A 21,688-nucleotide genomic window follows, 5' to 3' on the forward strand; every position below is an offset into this window, starting at 1 on the left:
TCAATACCAAGATACTTGATTGACATACAGGAGGACAAGTGACAGTGACATGTAGCTGAGTTTAAGTGCATTAACGTTGGCTTATTCCAATTTATTTTATGTCTGGATAATGAACTAAATGGCTCAAAGGTAGACAGAAGAGGCAGCCTCATCTACGTAATGAAGAATATCATCAGCATATTATGATATCCAATGATTTGTATTACACAAAGTAATTGGGGTTACTGGTGGAGGTTGTCTGATTTTCGGGGCTAATTGTTCAAGGGATAGAACAGATAGTAGCGGTGAATGGGAGCAGCCTTGACGGGTTCACCTAAACATAGAAAATCAGGTAGAGAATTGCTTGTACAGACCATTGCAGAGGGATTTGTATTAATTCATTATAGGGTAATGAGTTGTGTCCCTAGTCCAAATTTGGCCAAAAAAGTCCAGAGATATTCCCATTCTAGCATCTAATGATAGAATGGAACAGGGAGAGTCAATACTACCTGACGCATGTGTTATGTGCAACAGGTGCACATTATCAGAAGCTAAACCAGTTTGATCATTATGTATTCATTTGTTGAGAGAGGTCTGGAATTGTCACATTAAGTTGCATCTTTGTTTGGGTAGTAATGTAATTTGGCAGTGCACTTCGGTTGAATGCATCATTGTCATTAGCCTTATTTATCAAATTCAACAATTGTGGCCCCAATTCATCCCAGAAAACATACAGCTCTGGTAGAACTCCAGCCTGGGGACTTACTTCTTTATGTTAACGAGAGCCTTTTTTAATTCTTCTTGGGAAATAGGGGTATTAAGTGAAGATTAAGTGAAGATTAGAATAGAAAGTTAGAAATTATGTATTGATATCCCGAGGGCCTTAAATCGTAAAGCTAAGAGATTACTTTGCCTAGCTCCACTGAAGTAATTTGTTCATTTGGTTCTGTGTATTTTCGGTTTTCATTTGTAAAACCTCAGAAAATTTAACTTGTTTTCGAGCCCCAAGCCTAAACAGAGTATTTTCTAGCTTAGTTTTTTTTTTTTTTTTGCTAAGCATCATTTTATTCAGATAGGATGAAAACATGCTTAATGAGCCTTTTATGGCATCCCATAAAAACCTATGGTCATTAATTGAACCTGTATTAAATTCTATGGGTTAAGGTTATGTTGGGTTATGTTCAGACCTTGCATTAAGATCTGATCTGGGGAATCCGATCGCAAGTGACCAGCTTTTACGCAGGTGTGACTCGCATGTGTCCACATTCCTTTGGCAGTGTGAATGTGATGTGTCCTGTGTCACATTACAGACCTCCTATACGAAACAGGTGTGCTCCTGCGTCAGCGAAGAGTCACCTAAAAATGATCACCTAAAAAGGAAAAAGCACCGTAAGTGGTGTTTGTTCATTAGTTTTGAGAGCCTTTTAAAATATTATGTGCTTGTAACTGATAACCAACTAAGTAATAAGTAAATCTAATCAAAAAATAACAAAGGTTAATTACTGATGTGATCATGTTGATGTACACCGATCAGGCGTAACATTATGACCACCTTCCTAATATTGTGTAGATCTCCCTTGTGCTTCCAACACAGTTGTGACTCATCAGAGAATGGACATGGGCCTTCTGAGGGTGTTCTGTGGTGTCTGGCAACAGAATGTTGATAGTGGGGGCCTTTGGGTCCTATGGGTTGAGGGGAGGAGTCTCTGTGGATCAGGCTTGTTCCAGCATCTTCTTGATTATTTGAGTCATTTTGTGGTAGTTAGTTAAATGAGAAAAACAGAAATAAACGAAAATAAACTTTCTGTTAATGGAAGCCTTCAAGTTTGTGGTGATTTAAGGCGACTTTCCACATGTCTGTCCTCAAGTGACTCCCAGCTCGGCTGAATCTTGGAGGATGGAGGTTATCTCAGGCAGAAATGTTTTCCTCGCACTCTGTGAGATGAGCATCAGGGTGGCTTGGCCACTGAACCAATCAGATCGATTCCTTTCTAGGTTGAGTTCCTCCGAAGTTTAAAGGAGACGGCAGATGAAATTTCACCGCAGGAAAACAAAGAAAACAGCTGGATTCACCTGAAACGGCCTCTGAAAATCAAATCAGGACACGAGGAAGAGGAAGAGGAGGTGGAGGAGGAGGAGGAGGAAATAAAAGGCAGGCAGAAAGTCATTGATTCACTGAGGAAATGAGAGAAGAACGCAGGAAAGCTTTTGCTGGAGGGAAGAAGTCACAATGAGATGAAGAGGAGAAGAACAACAGTTAAATATAGATCATTGGTTTAAATGTTTTGACATGTGTCAAATATGACATGTGTCCTATATAAATATAGAAGCACTTTGGTTGAACATCCAAACACACACAAATCCAACATGTTAGATATGAAAGATATATATATATAAATAAAACAGAGAAAGAATTAGACCCAAAAAATAAAATTATATATTCCCTTTGAATAACACATATAATAAGACACATCTATCTAGATAATATAATCTGTGAATTTACTTTGTATAGTCATAAAATGATATACACAAATCAATAATAAAAATGTTAAGTATTGAAGTTTATAAAGATATATGCAAGCCCATCATTGATCAAATAAAACCCTCTTTCTAATTATTCGCCTTCCCTTTATGATTCCTGCGAGGATGTGATTGCGATGCCGGTGTAAGGCAGATTTTCGTGACCTCGCTGAGGACACGCCGCCCGAGACCTGCCTCTCTTTGCAATCAGCTCAGAATTTACATTCAGATGACTGCACTGAGCCTGCTTGGCCGCTGGAATGTAAATTTATTCAGAGATCAGCTGGGGACTGGAGCAGATTAAAGGGAAAGACGAAGATAATATCACACCTGTCCTCACATGACATTTATGAGATCCCAATCTTCAGGATTTAATCAGAGACAAGTTCATTTTCAGGCCTTTAAACTTCACGTTATAGTCAGTGGAGCTGAGAAGTTCTTCTGCAGGTGCACAGTTTGTTTCCCGAGGCCAGAAAAAGCTTTGTTTGAAACTGTCGCTACACAACAGAGAGCTGGGACTGATCACAACCACTGATTCAATGAAGCAAATTGATCTTCTATGAAGGCGGGACTCAAAAACAGGTAGAAGAAAAAAAGAGACACAATACAGCACCAGAGAGACCCAAACCAACCTCAAGGAGACACCCAACACCCATAGAGACACAAAACGACCAAAAGGAGGCATAAAATGACCACAAAACAACCATAAAGAGACACAAACGACCTAAAAAGGACCCCAAACAACAAAAGTGACAAAAAGAAACACAAAACCACCACAAAGAGACACCAAACACCACAACCACCAACAACCTCAAAGAGACACCAAAGACACACAAAACAACCTCAAAAAGACAAAAGAGGCAGCCTCTTCTGACAAAAACAACCAAAAGGAGACACAAAATGACCACAAAGAGACTCAAAACTACCACAAAGAGACACAGAACATCCTCAAAGACACAAAATAACCACAAAGATGTTAAGTAAAACAAAGGAATCACGAAGAGACACAAAACAAAGGAACCACAAAGAGACACTGCAAGACATAAAGAAACACAAAGAGACACAAAACCACCGTAAAGAGGCACATAGCATAACAAATAACCAAATAGACACAAGAAAGACATTGCTGTCCTTAAATGCACCTGTTGTCACTTTGATGGACATGAAACAGTAAAAAAGTGTGATGCTCGTCTGGTCGTTAGATCAGTGAGGTGTTTCTGACCCTCAGGTTAAACACATCATTGAAATTCTGCTGTTACCCTGAGACTGGAGGAGTCTGAAGGCTGTTCAGATGACTAGTATGTATTTAAATAGTAATGAACCCGTTAACCATTTCCGCTCCTTAGAGCTGGAGGTTGTTCAGTTCATTTGATTCTGATGTTATTTTAAGGTATAAGGTTGATCCCTGGTTAAAATATCACATGTTCAGAAAGCGGCAGGTTAATGTGGGATGTTATTATTTAATCATTTCTAAGCTGATTCATGTAGAAGTAATTATATTAATTGTTTGATGCATCTGTCATTTTAACCGACTGATTAATGAGTTATTAATGCGAAAGACTCTTTGGATTCGTCCAGGTTCCACATAATGCGTCCTAATTTTACTTTTCAGCTACGAAAGCAGACTCCATCTTGGCTGCTGCAACATGCTGCCTTTACAGGCAGCCTCACTTTTCAGTTGGTTTGCATAAAGTGTGTATTTTACTTGAGTCAGTGGTTTCAAATGTTTTGCACTGAAAATAAACCAGCGTCGCTTGTGACGTCTTGAATGAATCTATGTGCTACGCCTGGAGTAAGCAAGGCTCCACGAGTGTATGTGTTGAATCAATGAATAATTACATCTGAAACCCTTCAGGTCAGCATCTGTGACTCTGGTGGCATTTCTCGTGTGTTTCCTGTACCGTGTGATTGGTTCAGAGAACCACAGCCAGAACCACAAATATGTCCACAACAACATAATGATCTAGAATGTATAAAGTGTAGCAGACCACCTGATCAGGATGATTCAGACGAGGCCAGCTCAGTACGGTTTGTAGGTTTTTCTAGCTTCCTAGCCTCCCAGCTAATACTAGCTTCTCCTAGCTTCCTACCCTCCCACATAATAGTAGCTCTTTCTTGCCTCCTAGCCTCCCAGCTCACAGTAGCTCCTAATAGCTTTCTACCCTACCAGCTAATAGTAGCTCCTCACAGCTTCCTAGCCTTCTAGCTAATAGTAGCTCTTCCTAGTATCATTGCCTCCTAGCTAACAGTAGCCCCTCCTTGCTTCCTAGCCTCACTGCCAATAGACGCTCCTCCTTGCTTCCTAGACTCCTAGCTACGAGTAGCTCTTCCTAGTTTCCAATCCTCCCCTCTAATAGTAGCTTGTCCTAGTTTCCTGGTCTCCAAGCTAATAGTAGCTCTTCCTAGCCTCCTAGTTAATAGTAGTTAGCAAAGAGTTATTTAGGTAAGAAAATACAAGCTGGTCATTGGCTGTAATCTCTGTGGTGCATTCAAGTGCAGCTTTTTTGTCCAGAGACAGGAGATGTCACAGTCGGCCTTTGTTGATAGTCGTTTTTTAATGTCGATTTTTGGGTCTTAACATCTTCTACGCAGCACACCCTGGTGTTTGGACACCGGCATCTTGAATTTGTTTCTGTGCTGTATGTTTTGTTTTTGGTGGTCACCTGTGAGACATTACTGTCAGGCAAAGCTGCTTTCTGTGTTCTTCTTCTTCAGAATAAAAACCTCACGAACTGGACATTGGACACACTAATTGACTAATAATGTATTTTAATGATCAGACTCTGTAGCCCGTCCTGGTCTCTTGCTGCAGCTGTTTCATTTTCCTGCTGTCACACCTGTGTCTAAGCGTACCTGAGTGACCCAGCCCGGGTGTCCTCCCACTCCCTCACTTAATCATTAAAGCCGATGAATCACTGCCTTGAGTTCATGTGAACAGCGGCAGCAGCCCTAGCAGGGTCACTCGAGGACACCAATGGACTCCGGTGAACATTTGAAGAGGCTGGAGGTGTTTCATTTCATTTCTCATTCAGTCCCTGCTCTGCTATGCATGAGTAATGTTCACATTATACAGCTATTTGACCTAGAAACAAAGAGACTGCAGGGGAGGATGGAGGACAGACAAATATGAAGAATGACATGTAATGAAAAGACAAGGTGATACAGGCTGAACATGGGTGCAGGACGTTTGTCAACCATATGAAGACACTGAGTTGTATAAAATTCGTCCATGAACTAAAGTGAACTCCAGCCGAGGACAAACTCTCTCCTGTCCAGCTAAATCTCCATGCTCTCTCATTAGACATGTGAGACGGTGCATAAATATTTCCTCAGATTTTCTGGTATTATGGCTTTTAATTTTGAAAAGATGGCCTGACCTGATTTTTCCTGGATAAATTCCTACCTTACCCAAGGTCTCCAGTAAGACAGACAGGCTGGAAAAAGACAACAAGCAGCTTGGGTTCTGCATCACTTCAGAGATGTTACTGTCCTTACAAGGACACCGGGGCAGCATTATTGTCCTTAAATGGACAGCTGAGACATGTAACTGTTCTTACAAGGACACCTGAGAGACATCACTGTTCCAGCATGGACACCTGGGAGACATTACTAGCCCTCCCTGGACACCTGAGAGAAGTTACTGTCCCTACATGGACACCTGGAAGACATTACTGTCCTCACATGGACATTTGATAAACGTTACTGTTCTTCCATGGACACCTGGGAGATGTTACTGTCCCTGCATGGACTCCTTACTGTCCCTCCATTGACACCTGAGAGACATTACTGTCCCTTCAAGGACACCTCGGAGACGTCACTGTCCCTACATGGACTCCTTACTGTCCCTCCATTGACACCTGAGAGACATTTCTGTCCCTTCAAGGACACCTCAGAGACTTTACTGTCCCAGCATGGACACCTGAGAGACTTCATTGTCCCTACATGGATACGTGGGGGACATTACTGTCCCTGCATGAACTATCTCCATGTTTGCATGAGAGGGTGTGAAGTTGTCTTCTTTATTTATAGTTCTTTCAGCTGGTTTCAGATCCTCCCAGCTCCTGTTGTCAGACTTCCTCCAGATGCTGCTGCTGTAAAATCTGCCTCTGAGACGTGGTACTGGGTGTTTTTATGAGGCCTTGTATTTGGCAGCAGAGCTCATCAACATGGAAACATTCGAATAAAACCCTGAAAAGCAGAACAAACCCTGGCTCTAGGTGACAATGGTCATGTTCGCTTCCTGTACCAATGAGAGCTTGCGGTTTTGTCCAGGTTGAGACCTTACGAAGACGCTGAAACTCTGAACTCCACCACAGAGCGTGAAATAGAGACCAACTTTGTGGGCTCATAAAATGTTTGAGGTTTTAAATCCAGTTGAGCTGTTTCCGCTGTGGCAGCGCTCCCAGTTATGAAGCAGAACATTTGCTCTTATCCCTAGAGATCCTTGTTGTGAGTCCTCAGAAGCTCCCGCTGCCTCTAGCCACTCACTGTCCACGGATCAGCTCTGTCGAACCAGAACAAAAGTCTCGGTCTAGATGAAGTTTCTGCTGTTGTCATGTAAGAAGACAGAGATGGTTAACCATCTACTTAGTCCTCGTCACTTCACTGTTACTACTGCAACTCTCTTCTTTTTGGTCTACCCTCCAAATGTCTCTATAAACTTCACCTGGTCCAAAATGCTGCAGCCCATATCATCACACGAACTACCTCCATGGTCCACATCACCCCAGTTCTTCAGCAGCTTCACTGGCTTCCAATAAAATCCCACAATGAATGCTGCTACTTACCTTCAAGGTCCTTCACAACCAAGCTCCATCATATCTTTTCGTATTTAATCATGAGCCGGTCAGAGGTTCATTTATCAGCAGCATATACTCTATGAGATGACATGACATCATAACATGTTGGATATTCATATTCCCCAGATAATGTATCTTAATGGCTTTGGTGATTCTCTGTTTTTTCTACTTTAGACTATTTATGGTACGCAACCACTAAATTGGTCCAGTAGTTTGAGTTATTCATGGTGTCCAGAAGATGAGGCCTACTTACTTTGGTCAAAGGCCAAAGTTTTACTTTATCCTGTAAAATATCTCATCAGCTATACGATACAACAATATAAATTTTAGTTTAAAGTTTCATGTCCCAGAGAGGGTGCATCCTAATGACTTTGGTGATTTCCAGTTGTTTTTCTCTATTTTTGTTGACATTTGTGGCTTTTTGATTAGGTTAGATTAGATTTTGTTGAGATGAGATGATATGAAGTTGGATGAAACAGTTGTGTCCTTTTCCTTTTCTTTTTTCTTTATTGTATTTACCGCAAGGCAAAGCAGGCGTTTATATTTGTGGTGGACTTTATAACCTGGTAGTTAACCATCCTCAGCTTTAAGTGTTCTGAGAGACTGTGGTGCATTTATGAGCGGAACGAGGGCAAACCTGGTGAACTGAAGACTTTGTGGCTGTTAATGGTTAAATAGTTTCTGACTGTGATGCTGAACGTGTTTTTGTTACCTGCAGTGACTTCCCACAGTAAATACACAAGCCTGCGGTTAAACTCTCCCTGATGTTTCCTCAGTGTGTGGTTTCAGTCTGGTTCTGGAAACACGGCCTGATTGTGTGGGTTCTGGTTTGGGGTAGTTGATTAGCTTCATTAGTTTCCTGCTCACGCTCTCCCTTTCTGTGTTGTGGTTTTGCTCTGCAGGATCTCAGCCCTTCGAACCATCCAGCCTTTCTAAAACCAGAAACCGCTTGCAGCGATTTGATGCCAACCAATAGTTACCGAAATAAACATAGTTTCTGCCTATTTTTCTTATTAGTTTATTTGTTAATGTACAAATACCACTGTGTGTAGAAGATTTTAAAAATTTGGAGAGGTCCAAAAAGTCCTTTGTGTGGTTCTGTTGGTCTTGAAGAAGGTTCTAGTACACCTTTCCGTGGCATTTGTTGTATATTTGTCAGATCTAGAGCCGTTTAGAGGCTTCAATGAGTCCAGTTGTCTTTATAATGGTTCTAGTGGTCATTAAGGACGTTTTAGTGGCTGTTGAGGTTCTACATTCATTTTAGGGGGCTTCTACTGGTTTTTAAGTGCCGTTCATTTGAAAGGTTCTTGAAGTAGTTAATGGTTTCTAGTCAACCATGAAGGGTGTTCCAACGGTTTTATGGGATCATAACCAGTTCATTAAGTATCATTAAGGTTCTTATAGAATAGAACTATTCCTTTATTGATCACTTATGAGGAAATTCTCATTTCCAAATTGATTCAAGGCATCTCCATCATGGACACAAGGTTATCCAAACCTTTGACCATTTGGTCCCAGACTTCTCTAACCACTAAACCACAGCTCCCCCCTAATGTTTGAATAGGAGGTTCTAGTGACCAGGGGCCTCATGTACGAAGGTTGCATGAGTACAAAAACGTTCCGTACGTATTCGCTCACGGAAAAGTTCAAATGTATCAAGAGTTCTCTAAGGCAGGGGTACATAATAAAGTGCAGTTAGATTGCGTGGCTTTGAAAAAAAAAATGTTTTAGATGTTTTAGATGCACCTCCAAAACAAACAGCAAGACAAACATTTATCTTTTTTTTTGTTTTTTAATTTTTTTTTGCAATATGTCCTCAGTTCAGCGACACACATGCACAGCCATGCACACTTTTATGGGTTCTTTGGTCAATGAGGTGAATAAGGTATCCCTTATGTTGAGCATAATTGTCACTGTGGTGGTTCAAGGGATGTTTAGGAGTCCATTAGAGGTTTATGTGAGGTTTAGAGGTCAGTCACTAGTTAGAATAAGCTAGGGATAATTTAACTGGTCTGTCACAAATGACTGGTAAGGAATTACAAACAGTACTTTACATAGATAGATAGATAGATAGATAGGTAGATAGATAATTTACAAGGTTCTTTCGGTCTCTGGACAAATCAAAATGAGAGATCTTCTCTTTAAGGCAGTGTTATTATGGTTAGGAGGGTCTGAGTGAAGTTGGGTCTCAGTTTTGCTGGGTGAATCAACTATTTCACAGCAGGTGTGTTGCTTACTCAGACACAACACCAGTCAAGAAAAATGTGTGTTTTAGTCACGCAGCAGTCAGCTGGGTTAGGGGAAACAGGGAGTTTCAGACTGGTTACTCTCCACCAGCTGTGAGTGCTTCAGTGCTACAGCAGCGAGCTGTCCCCACAGCAGCAGGATTTCTGTTTAAAAAAAGTCTCATATAGACTGGACAGGTGTGTGTTTGTGCGTTGAGGTGTGTTTTCATGTGTGGGTGTGTGACGTTTATCTGAGTGCATCAATTCTGAGTGTGTGTCTGCTGATTCATCTCCTTTAGGACCCTCATCCCCTAAACCTAACCTGAAACACTGATGGCTTATGAAACACGAAACCCCTCCTACACGGTCCTTTTTTCATTTTCCAGTGATGTTAACTGAAACGTTTTCCTCATAGATCAAAAGAATCTGAACAAGTCTTTTACAGCCATGGATATTTTGTGCGTGAGGAGAGTTGAAAAGGCCCCTGACCTCTTCTCTTTGTCAGAAATGGAAAAAGCCTTTCATGAGAGGTTGTGTTGAGTTACAGAAGCTAGACAGGAAATGATGTCAGCGCTGTGTTTGTGTCATCAGATGTGTGAGCGTTTGATGTCGGCAGAGTCATTATAGAAAGTGAGTAAAGCCTTGTTGTGGTTTTAGGCTGATGTAAATCCAGGTGTTAGGCTGAAGAGCTTGTTGAAGTTGTGCGTCACCATGCCTCTGGTTTTGTAGTCGTTTTATGTTAATAGTTTTCTCTGACAGAAAGAAAAATGGAAGTGAAAGAAGTGAAGAAACATCACAGGGAAGGTTGATGCCAGACCAGAATTTATTTCTTTTATCCTTACTAATGTATTTTAATGACTTGATGCGAATGGCTTGTATTGTTATAGCAATTTTTCTGTTGGTACTCAATGCACTTTATAGTCATAATATCATATTTACCCATTCTTTCACACAAGCACGCACACATTCACACATCAGTGTCATGCGCCGGGAGCAACTTGTGGTTCAGAACAGAAGAACAGAAAGAAAATGGCGCAAATCAAAACTCAACGCAGACCATCTAATCCATAAAGAGACACTTCACAAATATAACTCAGTAATCTGTGAAGCAAGACAATCTTATTTCTCCAATATCATCAATAGAAAAGCAAACAATACTCGTGTGTTATTCTCCACCATTGAGAAACTAACAAATCCCCCCCCTCAACTGGTACCTGAGCCACACTCAGTTAGTAAATGCAATGAATTTGCATCTTTCTATATAAACAAAGTAGAGAATATTAGACAACAAATATCCTCAATAACACATCAGACTATACACATTGAACCACCAATTACTGGGAGCAATGAGTTCCGCAGTATGTCCAAATTCAGTTCCATCAACTCTGAAACTCTTGGAAAAACTGTACGACACCTCAGCTCTTCTACGTCTGAACTAGACATTCTGCCCACCAACTTTTTCAAATCTGTCTTCCACCTTTTAACAACTGATGTGCTTAAGATAATCAATACCTCACTGCAGACCGGCATATTTCCCAAGTCCCTAAAAGTGGCTGTTGTAAAGCCTTTACTCAAAAAGAACAACTTGGATGCATCAGTCCTCAACAACTATAGGCCCATTTCTAATTTACCTTTTATTGGAAAAATTATTGAAAGAATTGTTTTTAATCAAATTTCTGCTTTTTTAACCTCAACTTGCTGCCTTGACTTCTATCAATCAGGTTTTAGAGAATATCATAGCACCGAAACAGCTCTTATAAAGGTAGTAAATGATATTCGGCTAAACACTGACTCTGGAAAAACTACAGTCCTGATGCTTTTGGATCTCAGCGCAGCCTTTGACACTGTCGACCATAGCATATTACTACATAGACTTGAACACTGGGTGGGTCTCTCTGGCACTGTCATCGACTGGCTGAGGTCCTACTTGGAGCATAGAAGCTTTTATGTGTCAATTGGCCATTTTAACTCAACACCAATGTCACTAACCTGCGGTGTCCCCCAAGGATCAATCCTTGGATCACTCCTATTCAATCTGTATATGCTCCCCCTTGGCCAAATCATAAAGAACCACTCTATCTGCTATCATAACTATGCTGACGACACGCAGATATACTTAGCTCTGTCTCCAAATGACGTTGCCCCCCTAGAATCTCTCTATCAATGTCTTAGTCATGTTACAAACTGGATGTCACAGAAACTCCTCAAATTAAACACAGACAAGACTGAAGTAATAGTTTTTGGAAAAAAGGAGCAAAGACTAAAGATTGCTGCCCTATTGGACACAAAAGGTTTTAAGGCAGTAGACACAGTGAAAAATCTTGGGGTCATCTTTGACAGTGATCTAACTTTTAATAGCCATATGAAGTCAATTACAAAATCTGCATTTTATCATTTAAAGAATATTGCAAAGCTCAAAAATTTTATTTCACCAGGAGACCAAGAAAAACTCATTCACGCATTCATTTCTAGCAGGGTAGACTATTGTAATGGTCTATTTACGGGTCTCTCTAAAAAAACAGTTAAAACTCTTCAAATTATTCAAAATGCAGCTGCAAGGTTGTTGACTAGAACCAAGAAAAGAGATCATATTACCCCAGTTTTAAAATCACTACACTGGCTTCCTGCGACCCACAGAATTGATTTCAAAGCTCTTTTACTGGTTTTTAAATCACTAAATGGTCAAGGACCTCTCTATTTAGCTAACATGCTCAAAAGGCACAGCCCCGCTAGAGCTCTTAGATCGGCTGAACAGCACCAACTTGTTCAACCCACTGCTCGCACAAAGCATGGGGAAGCTGCTTTCAGCTGCTATGCGGTCCGTCTATGGAACCGCCTTCCACTAGACATTAAGACCTCTCCCACCATCTCCATTTTTAAATCTAGATTAAAAACCAAACTATTCGCTGATGCCTTTCACTAACCTATTTTGCACGCGTGCTCCAGAATCTTCACCTCTATGCTTCTTTCTTGTTTGTTTTTATTCTTTTTAAATTATTCTTTTTTTTTTAATCTTTTTATTATTGCCTTGATTGTTTTAATTGTTTTAGTTATTTTGATATTTTAATATTTGTTGATTTTATATGATTTGTTAAGCACATTGGGTTACCTTCTGTGTACGAAATGGGCTATATAAATAAACTTGCCTTGCCTTGCCTTGTTCAAGGACACTTTGGCATGTGGTCCATATGCCCTCTGGTTCGTGAACAACCCGCTCTACCTACTCTACAGCCATCCCTCTTCTTTATCGTTTTTTCCATCTTTCAAATTATCCTTTCTTTCTTTCTTTCTTTCTTTCTTTCTTTCTTTCTTTCTTTCTTTCTGTCATTCTTATGTTCTTTATTCCTTCCTTCCATCTTTCAGTTTTTCCCCTTTTTCTTTTTTCCTTCTTTCTTCCTGTATTTTCCATCCTTCCTTTCTTCAGTCTTTCTTTTTTTAAACAACATGCATAGTGTTGGGGTGCGTATGTAAAGGAGGAAAAGGAGAGATGGGGAGAAAAAATAAGTAAAAAATTAGTCATATATAAATAAATGGAAGAGAGACAAAAAGGATTAAGAAATAACTAGCTGCTGTGTTTACTGTCTCAGAAGGACAAAGTATCTGACTCAAACAAAACACTGGAGGCAAAGAGAGATCTCTGGCGGCTGTGGCTCAGTAGGTAGAGCGGGTTGTCCACGAACCAGAGGGTTAGCTCCGCAGAATGTGCCACATGCTGAAGTGTCCTTGAGCAAGACACTGAACCACTGGTGTGTGCTTGTGTGAGTGAGTGGGTAGATGCGTCTGTGACTGTAAAGCAATTTGAGTACCAATAGGTAGAAAGGTGCTATATAAAAACAACGCCATTTACCATTTACCATTATGTTCCATAATTTGTATCATCTCCCCAAGTCATGATGCACACACAACAAACAGCTGTTCATGGTTTTGAAACAACAGTAGTTGATAGTAGTAGTGATCCAGTGAGAAACTGTACTTTGATCACAACTGGTGGGTCAAGATACATGACCATGGCCCCTAAGCCTAATGATAAACTAACTGTAACCTTTACCCTAAAACTAAGCCGGAACCCAAAAACATGAGAATGTCCTCACAGCGTGGGTGTTCTGTCAAGGATCAGTCCTCACATCTACATTAAGACCAGTAAACACACACACACTTAGTAAAAGTGTGATTCACACCATAGAGGTCTTGTTCTGTTTGATCTGAACAAAGTCATCAAAGAAGTAGATTAAAGCCTTTTCTGCTAAAACTTTTCTGCGGTTAGAGCGAGGCTGACACACACACAGACAGATTTTTCTGCTCATTTGTCTTCATGTTCGTCCTCACCTGGTCCTCTTTAGAGAAGGAAAGCAGAGGGGGAGGGAACCAGAAGTGATAGAGAGCAGACAGATGTCTTCATAGGAAACAGCTGGACAAACTCATGTCATTCATCCTCTTCTAAAATTTGTCCTTGCACAAACTGCACTGATCAATCGAGGAACCCGTCTCTGCTGGCTGTACATACTGTATGTAGGTACATTACTGAATGTATTCTCATCAAAATCAGTGTTATTTTGACAGCCAATTTTGGTTTAGTCTCAGTCTTATCTTTAGACGAAAATGCATATTAATCTTGAGTCATTTTTATCTTTCATAGTTGTATCCAAAAAAGGTTCAATAAAAGGCAACTGGACTTGTAGAGTTTTCATAGTTGTAGTTTAATTATAGTCGACGAGAGGGCATTGCATTTTTGTCAATGTTTAATTATTACATTTAATCAAACTGCAAATACCAATAACATTAATTGTGGCAACTATTTTATATGTGTCGTTAGTGCTATATACCATACACCCTATATATATTTCTGTGTAAGAAATATACAGCAGCAACAATGACCACAGTCCAGTCCGCTCACAAGGAGGTATTGCAGAGTCGTATGTAGGGACAAACGACCTCAATCTGTCCATGGAGCAGGACAGAGACAGCAGCCTGTCACTGAACGAACTTTTCTGTCTGACTATGGTGTCGTGTTAAGGGTGGTGGACATTGTTCATGATTTTGTTCAAGGTCCTTGCATCTACCACTGGTAGATCATGTCCAGCAGCTTCCAGCAGATATTAAAAGACCATAGTCTCCTGAGGAAATAGAGATGGCTCTGACCTTTTTTGTATACTGATGTTAGCCAACCAGCCCAGTTATTTGTAGCAGTAATACTAGTACTTACTATTAACAATAATATTTGCCGTCTGGGGTTCACAAAGCCTGTTTTGAGCACCAAACCAGAAAAAAAAAAAAAAAAAAACACTCTTGGAACAAAATAAGTTCAAAACCATTGTTTTCGTCATGTAACCTGGACCAGCGACAAACAACAGTCGTACATCAAGTGGCACACAGCAAAGGAGGACCCTAAGGTGAAGAGAACTATGCCAGCTTTACTACAAAGGCCTGACAAACCTCTGAGTACCACCAGTAACATCATTAACAACAAATGCTGATTGTTAAAGAGTGTACCCATCAGCATAATGTCCTTAAAGGCAGCTATTCCACAGAGACAGCTATTGGCAGCATCTTTACAACCACATTCACCTCTAGAAGAGCCAAGAAACTGCAAAGACAGAGACAGATAGAACAAGATTTTCAGTTTGTGACTTTTTAAACATGAGGTTAAGTAACACACAGCAACACATTATTATGGCAAACGGTACAATTTGCTTTTCATGTTAATGTTTTTGTTTATCATTTCCAGATTAGTACTGCCTCTACAACCGTCTGTTCTCTATTTGCATCTATTGGTTCTTTTAAATTAAGCTGTCAGTAAAAAGTCAACAGAGGGCAGTGGAAAGCAGTATTTTTATATCGTGCAAAATAGCAACTTGAAAAAGTACTTAGATGAGACTTATTTACCTTCATAGTCAGCCTGCTTACCGTGATGGAGGTTGCATACAGGTGGGTGAGCCTCCACAGTCTTGTTCATCTGGTGGTCTTGAGCTTGTTTCCGTGAATGGGTCAGTGACATCTCAACTTTGCACCTTAACAGCTGACAAAACTTGATTTATTGTATAACACAGTCTTCATAATTCTTATGTGAAAAAAATGCAGAAAAAAAGCTGTGAATCAAGCAAACAACAACAACAACAACAACAAATACTACTAAAACACTATTTTTCTTACTGAGAGTCTTACTGAGACTCAGAGATGCGTGTATAAGTGTGTCCTTCTGTCATGTTCTGGATCTCCATCACACGTTGACTCATGACTCATCTCGTTGCTTGGTCATGTGAGATCTTGAGAAAATGCAGGAAATAGCAAATACTGTATTTAAAAATTCAATCCAAGAATTTAATAAACTGATATTGGAGCTTTCAAATCAAAATAATAAATTCTTAAAAACTGTCCCTGCTACAAACCACAGTCAGATTAGTAATGAAAACACAGTTGAAGCAACAGCTCTCTCAGTTATTTGAAACTAATGCTGAATACCATAACCTTTCTGAAGACGAGATTTAAAGCACGGCAGACGTCAGTCTGACTTAGACATCCAGGGCACACAGATATATTTTCCTCCAGCGTTTTTTTTTTATCTTCCATCCATTTTCATTTGCAATTTTCATCCAGTTATCTGAGGTTTGGTTGCGGTGGCAACAGACTGAGCAGGAAATTCCAGATGTCATTCTCCTCAGCAACACATTCCCATTAATCTTGAGGGATCCTGAGAGGTTCCCATGCCAGATATTTTATCCTTCCAGTGAATTCTGGGTCTGCCCCGGGCTCTCGTCCAGCTGACCATGCCAGGTAAACTTCCAGATGTGCAAACCACCTCAACTGGACCTTTTTGGTAAGACGGAGCAGCAGCTCTGCTCCTCACCCTGAAACTTATTTTGAATCCAGCCACCCTACAGAGGAACCTTATTCCAGTAGCTAGCATGCATCCAAAGTTCATGACCATAGGTTGGTTGGCATGTAGATCGACCGGTAAATCAAAGTTGGCTTTGCAGCTCAGCTCCTTCTTCTACCACAACTGTTTGATACAACTTTGCTATTGCTGCCACTGCAACAAGACCTCCTGTCCATCTCTTCTATTCTACTGTCATTCATTAACAGCACTTAATACAATTAAATTTGGGCAGTAGCATATTGTAACAGTGGCTGTCTCTAATGGATCACTACTTACCAGTGGAACCAAGAGCAGCTGTTTGATGAGTGGGCGTCATGACTTGAGGACGATACATATTCTGGAACATAATGAGCTGTGAAGTCTCTCTTTTGTGTCAGACTTTTTATTAGAGCCAGACACCTTGTCCTTGTAGAGCTGTCCAAACTGCGGCCCGTGAGCTAACTGAGGCCCATGGTCCCTTTTTAATCAGCCTGCAGCAAATTCTAAACATATAATGGTGATATGGCCCCCACATGGAACTTGCGCTCGACTGTATTGTACTATTTAGTTTTAACAGTAGGTTAGTTTTAACGATTAGTGTTTTTGAGGGAGCTGTGGTGTAGTAGTTAAAGAAGCAGCTTCGAAACAAAGGGTTCACAGATTCGCGTCCCCCTTTGGCTTTGGTTCCTTGAGCAAGCACCTAAAGTTTACTTTATTATTATTGGACACTACAGCTTCTCCACAAAACAAGGTTAATCAAAGAAGACTTTTGCCCCAGGTGACCAAAAATGTCAGAACCAAAGAAATGCAAGATAGCACGTGAGTGCAGAAAGTTTCAGACACACAAAAATGAATATTTCTCAACAGAAAACAAGGGGAAGTATGTCTGCTTGAGATGCAATAAAACTGCTGAATGTGATGAATGAGTAAGATATAATATTAAATATGTGGTGCAGAATGAGAGCAGAAAGTTCAGCAAATGGCTGCTTGTCTACAACCTCTACAGCTGTTTTTGTTCCACACTAACACAGCACGGGAAAATGTCACAATAGCCAGGCCCGAGGTACTCAACTCATTGCCCAACACGGAAAACCTTTCTCAGATGGTGACTTCATAAAAGAGTGCCTGGAAAAAAGACAGGCATTCAACAACGTTAGCATGTCCGGAAATACAGTTGTGCGGCGAATTGAAGACTTGGCGATTGTATGTGATGAGAGCACGGATTCCACAGACACCGCACAGCTGTTTGTTTTTTTTTGTTTTTTTTTAACGGCAAGCTGACGATAACTTACTTTGCATTACAGAAGAAGACTGAGAACAGAATGACCAACAGTCTCTGTGATGTACTTGCATCTCAACCACCAAACTTCCTCCTGCCCTCCCAACCATCCTTCAGTCCAAAACATCACTGTTCCCACTAAGTACAATACTGCTACAAGTAACAATGAATTAAAAATATATACAGAGTATTCAGGTGTTAATGAGTCCAAATCAGATATCAAGCATAATTTACCTTTGCCGACATACCTTACCTGAGTTGCCCAGCCCTTCGTATATTTTTCCATATGTGGCCCTTGGTGAAAAAAAGTTTGCATGGCCCTGCATTAGAGGAACATAGCAGCTAGTCAATGCTAGCTGAGGCTAATCAGAGTTTTGAGCATGGCTCGAGTAGGAATGTGCTACCCTGTGTTCACTGTATCTGTAAAGAAACTTCAAACTCAGGAACATGCTTGTGTACATCATCTTGTACACATGATATACACATGGTGTACACATGATTTACACAACAGCTCATTATGATATGCAACATAATGAGCTGAATGCCAAAACTCATCTAATTTACGTATTCAAACATTTTCAAACTAGCAAGCTCTGTGTGAGTTTGTGTGCGAATAAAACCGAACAGACAGAAAACACACTTGCTGGAAAATGTTTAATTTGTGTGATATAAAGTAATCAAAAATACATGATATCACATAAACACATCTCAAATTACATCTGAGGATGAATAACTGTATGTAAACAGATGCGGAGGGAAAGTCAGAGTTGTGTCGGCCAATGAAGCTGTTTGGTTTAGCTCTGGAATAGAAGGATTAAAAACAGGACGACAAATTAAACAGAAAAAAACAAAATGTGGCATTTCTTACAAAAACGGTTTGTGAAAGGCAGCGATTAGAAGAAATGCAAAAGAGCCAGGCTCCACTGAAAGGACAAAGACGTGTCTTTTATAGAACCTTTCTGTGGTGTCTCACAAACAAACACAACATGTTTGTCTTTAGATATGATGTACATGAAGGTTTATTGTGCTTCATTTTCTCCAGACACCAAATTATTTTTTAATAAGATAAGTTGTCAGTGGATTGCGTCCTTCACACAGCTCCAATGTCAAACATAAGATAATCCTTTTTAATTATCCCACTGAAAAAGACCACATCACACATCCTACCAGCTGTCAGCCACACAACGGATATCACATATGTACTACACACATTCCCAACTAACGCATCTGTCACTCAGGTAGATGTCTGGGTATCATTAGTTAAGGTCAGGAGTTACCAAACCTGAGAGGAAATACATCTTCATAACCAGCTGGTGGTAGTCTGTATTCATCTTTCAGAAGACCTTCTTTTAGGTGTGAGGCTAGGAAGTTAGGAAGAGCGACTATTAGCTGGGGCCTAAAACGCTACGTAGAGCTATTAGCTAGGAGGCTAGAGAAATACTATAAGCTTGGAAGCTATGAAGAGCTACTATTAGCTAAGAGGTTAAGAAAAGCCACTCTTACCTGGAAGGTTAGAAGCTAGGAAGAGCTACTGTTAGTTTAGTGGCTTGAGAGCTTATCAGAGCTACTATTTGCTAGGAGACTACGACGAGCTAGAATTACTGTGCTGAATATTCTCCAGAATAAACCAGACAGTCATCCAGCTATGGGTTGTAGCTGGATGCGTTGGACTGGTGTGTGAATGTGTGCGTGCTTGTGTGAGAGAATGGGTAGACTGTAAAGCACTTTGAGTACCAATAGGTAGAAAAACGCTATATATCAACAAGGCCACCTCTGTTGCAATTTATCCAATGTGGCCCCTCTTGGTTGAGGAGGACAACTCTTAGCTGGGTGTCTGGACAGGAAGACTTAGTTGTTAATGTGTCCTCCTGGAGAGAGGGCATGAAAGAATGTGGCCTGAGTGATGCAATCTCAAATGCACCCTCAGTGCGTCTTGGGTGTGTTCACTCGTGGACTTTAAGCTGGACGGTTGAGATCAGATCAGGTCTGAACAGAGACACAAGATGTTGAGATGTTGAGGCAATATCAGAGAAGATGTTTCCTGATGAAATACCTCCAGGTGTTTCTTGAATTAGATTGATGTTAATTTGAGAGTAAAAATTGAAATCAAACTGTGACAGTCAGCACTTATATGAACACCAGCTTTTCTTCGACTTTGGAAACTTCTCTGTGACCTGAACCGAAGCAGTGAAAACAGAAAAGCAGCAGCAGCGACTATATCCTTCAGGGACGATAAGGAGGGTGTCATCAGCAAAGAAACATTCATCCAGGTCGACATGTGTTTACATGTGTGTGTGTTTAAGTCGTTATTAACGTCTGAGAAATGTTAAAACCCGGAGCAGACTGCTTTTAACCCCAGGCACTTGGACTCGCTGACTGCTTTGACGTGAATAAGTAATGGTGGCGTAATTTTGCCGCAGTCGCAGACGACTTTTTAATGTGCACTGTTTGCACTTTCAATGTACAGAAGGAGGTTTTTATTTTGATTTATTTATACGCTGTTCATACTGTCATTAATATTTCAGCATGTATTGTTTTGGATTTCAATCACCTACATGAGCATCAGCTGGAACAAATTCAAATCTAACCATTTTCTAACCAAATTCCGGAGATGTTGTGACTGTTTCACTGTAATGTGAGTTTTTCCCAACATTTCACAGCCAGTGTTGACATTCACTTAGTCACCTCACGACTCTACCAGTAAGTTACTATGAATGAGATGGGCCTTAGATAAACAGAGTCACTGAAAAAACAAAAATCTGTCTTTTCACATTTCATGTCCATAAAAAGGCAGACAGTGCAGCTCCAGAGGATGTTGCTTCATAAAGGGGAATCTCTGGTGGTTTTTTGTGTATATAAACAGTCCTTTCATCCCCATTAGTTAAAAATGTAATGTCCTCCCTCTTTTAAGCCAAATTGTAGATTCTCCCTGTTTGTTCACACAGTCAAATCCAGAAGCATTCCCTTTAACAGCAGCCAGTGAGAAAGAACATTTAGCTCAGCGTAACATGTACTGTACTTGCTTTCCTCTGATTGACTTTCTGTTGGTTTTAAAGCAGATCAATGAACTCTCTGTCAGCTCGTCCTGGGAGGACCTGAGGGGTCCAGTATGTTCTGACTCCTCCAGTTGGACAGGTCTAACGTCCAGACCCGCGGAGACCTGGACTCTTCTAGACCTTTGAAGGTGTGCTGGTCCATACTCTTTGTTCTCTAGATTCTGTCTGTAAAGCTGCTGACTTTTGTGTCTGGCCTGCAGTCGTCAGGAAGTTCCCGACAATGATTGCACAGTAAACTTGATGACAACATTTGTGTGCTCATCATCATGTTTATTGTGTGTCTGGGAGGAAAGAGGAAAATAAAGCAGGAGGTGGCTTTTTAGATGATAATGGTATGAGTGATGATGATGGAACATGATGCGGAAACATGAATCTAGGATAAAATAGTAAAGGTCAGGTAGAAATGCTGAGGTCACATAGATGGTAGAAAGTTCTCGGGAAAACTTTGGAAACTTTTTAGAACTTGCTGGGAAATCAGTAAACTCCCTTAAATATGTTGGTCATATGTTAGTTTTCCTGAAACCCCTTTGAAATCACCTAGAAGCTTCTTGGAACACATTAAATTCAGTTAGCACACGAGATAGGGCCATTAAGGTTCCTAGAAGATTGGAAACTCTTTTTAGTCCTTGTTACTTACTTAACATGATTAAAATCGGATTTCATTATGGGGCATGGTTCCTCTGTATCAGTTGGATAGTCCTCAGAACTCAACATCTTATAGATGGCATGTATGACTACATCACCATTACTCTTCTGTCCATCACCACATAAAGCCTGGTAGATCTTTCTGGCGTATAATCCGTTACTAATGGAGAGACTCCGAGTCCAGACCAACAAAGAATTTGTGGGAGAAAGTTGGTCTGGCTTCCAGACTAGGTCTAGTGTGTACAAAATGATTTGGACACAGGATCGTGAGATATGTGTATGGTGTGATCATTTGAACTAAGGATGTCCCGATTGGTGTATTAGTATTGGGC

This window comes from Chelon labrosus, assembly GCF_963514085.1.
Source record: "Chelon labrosus genome assembly, chromosome: 18".
Lineage (NCBI taxonomy): Eukaryota > Metazoa > Chordata > Actinopteri > Mugiliformes > Mugilidae > Chelon > Chelon labrosus.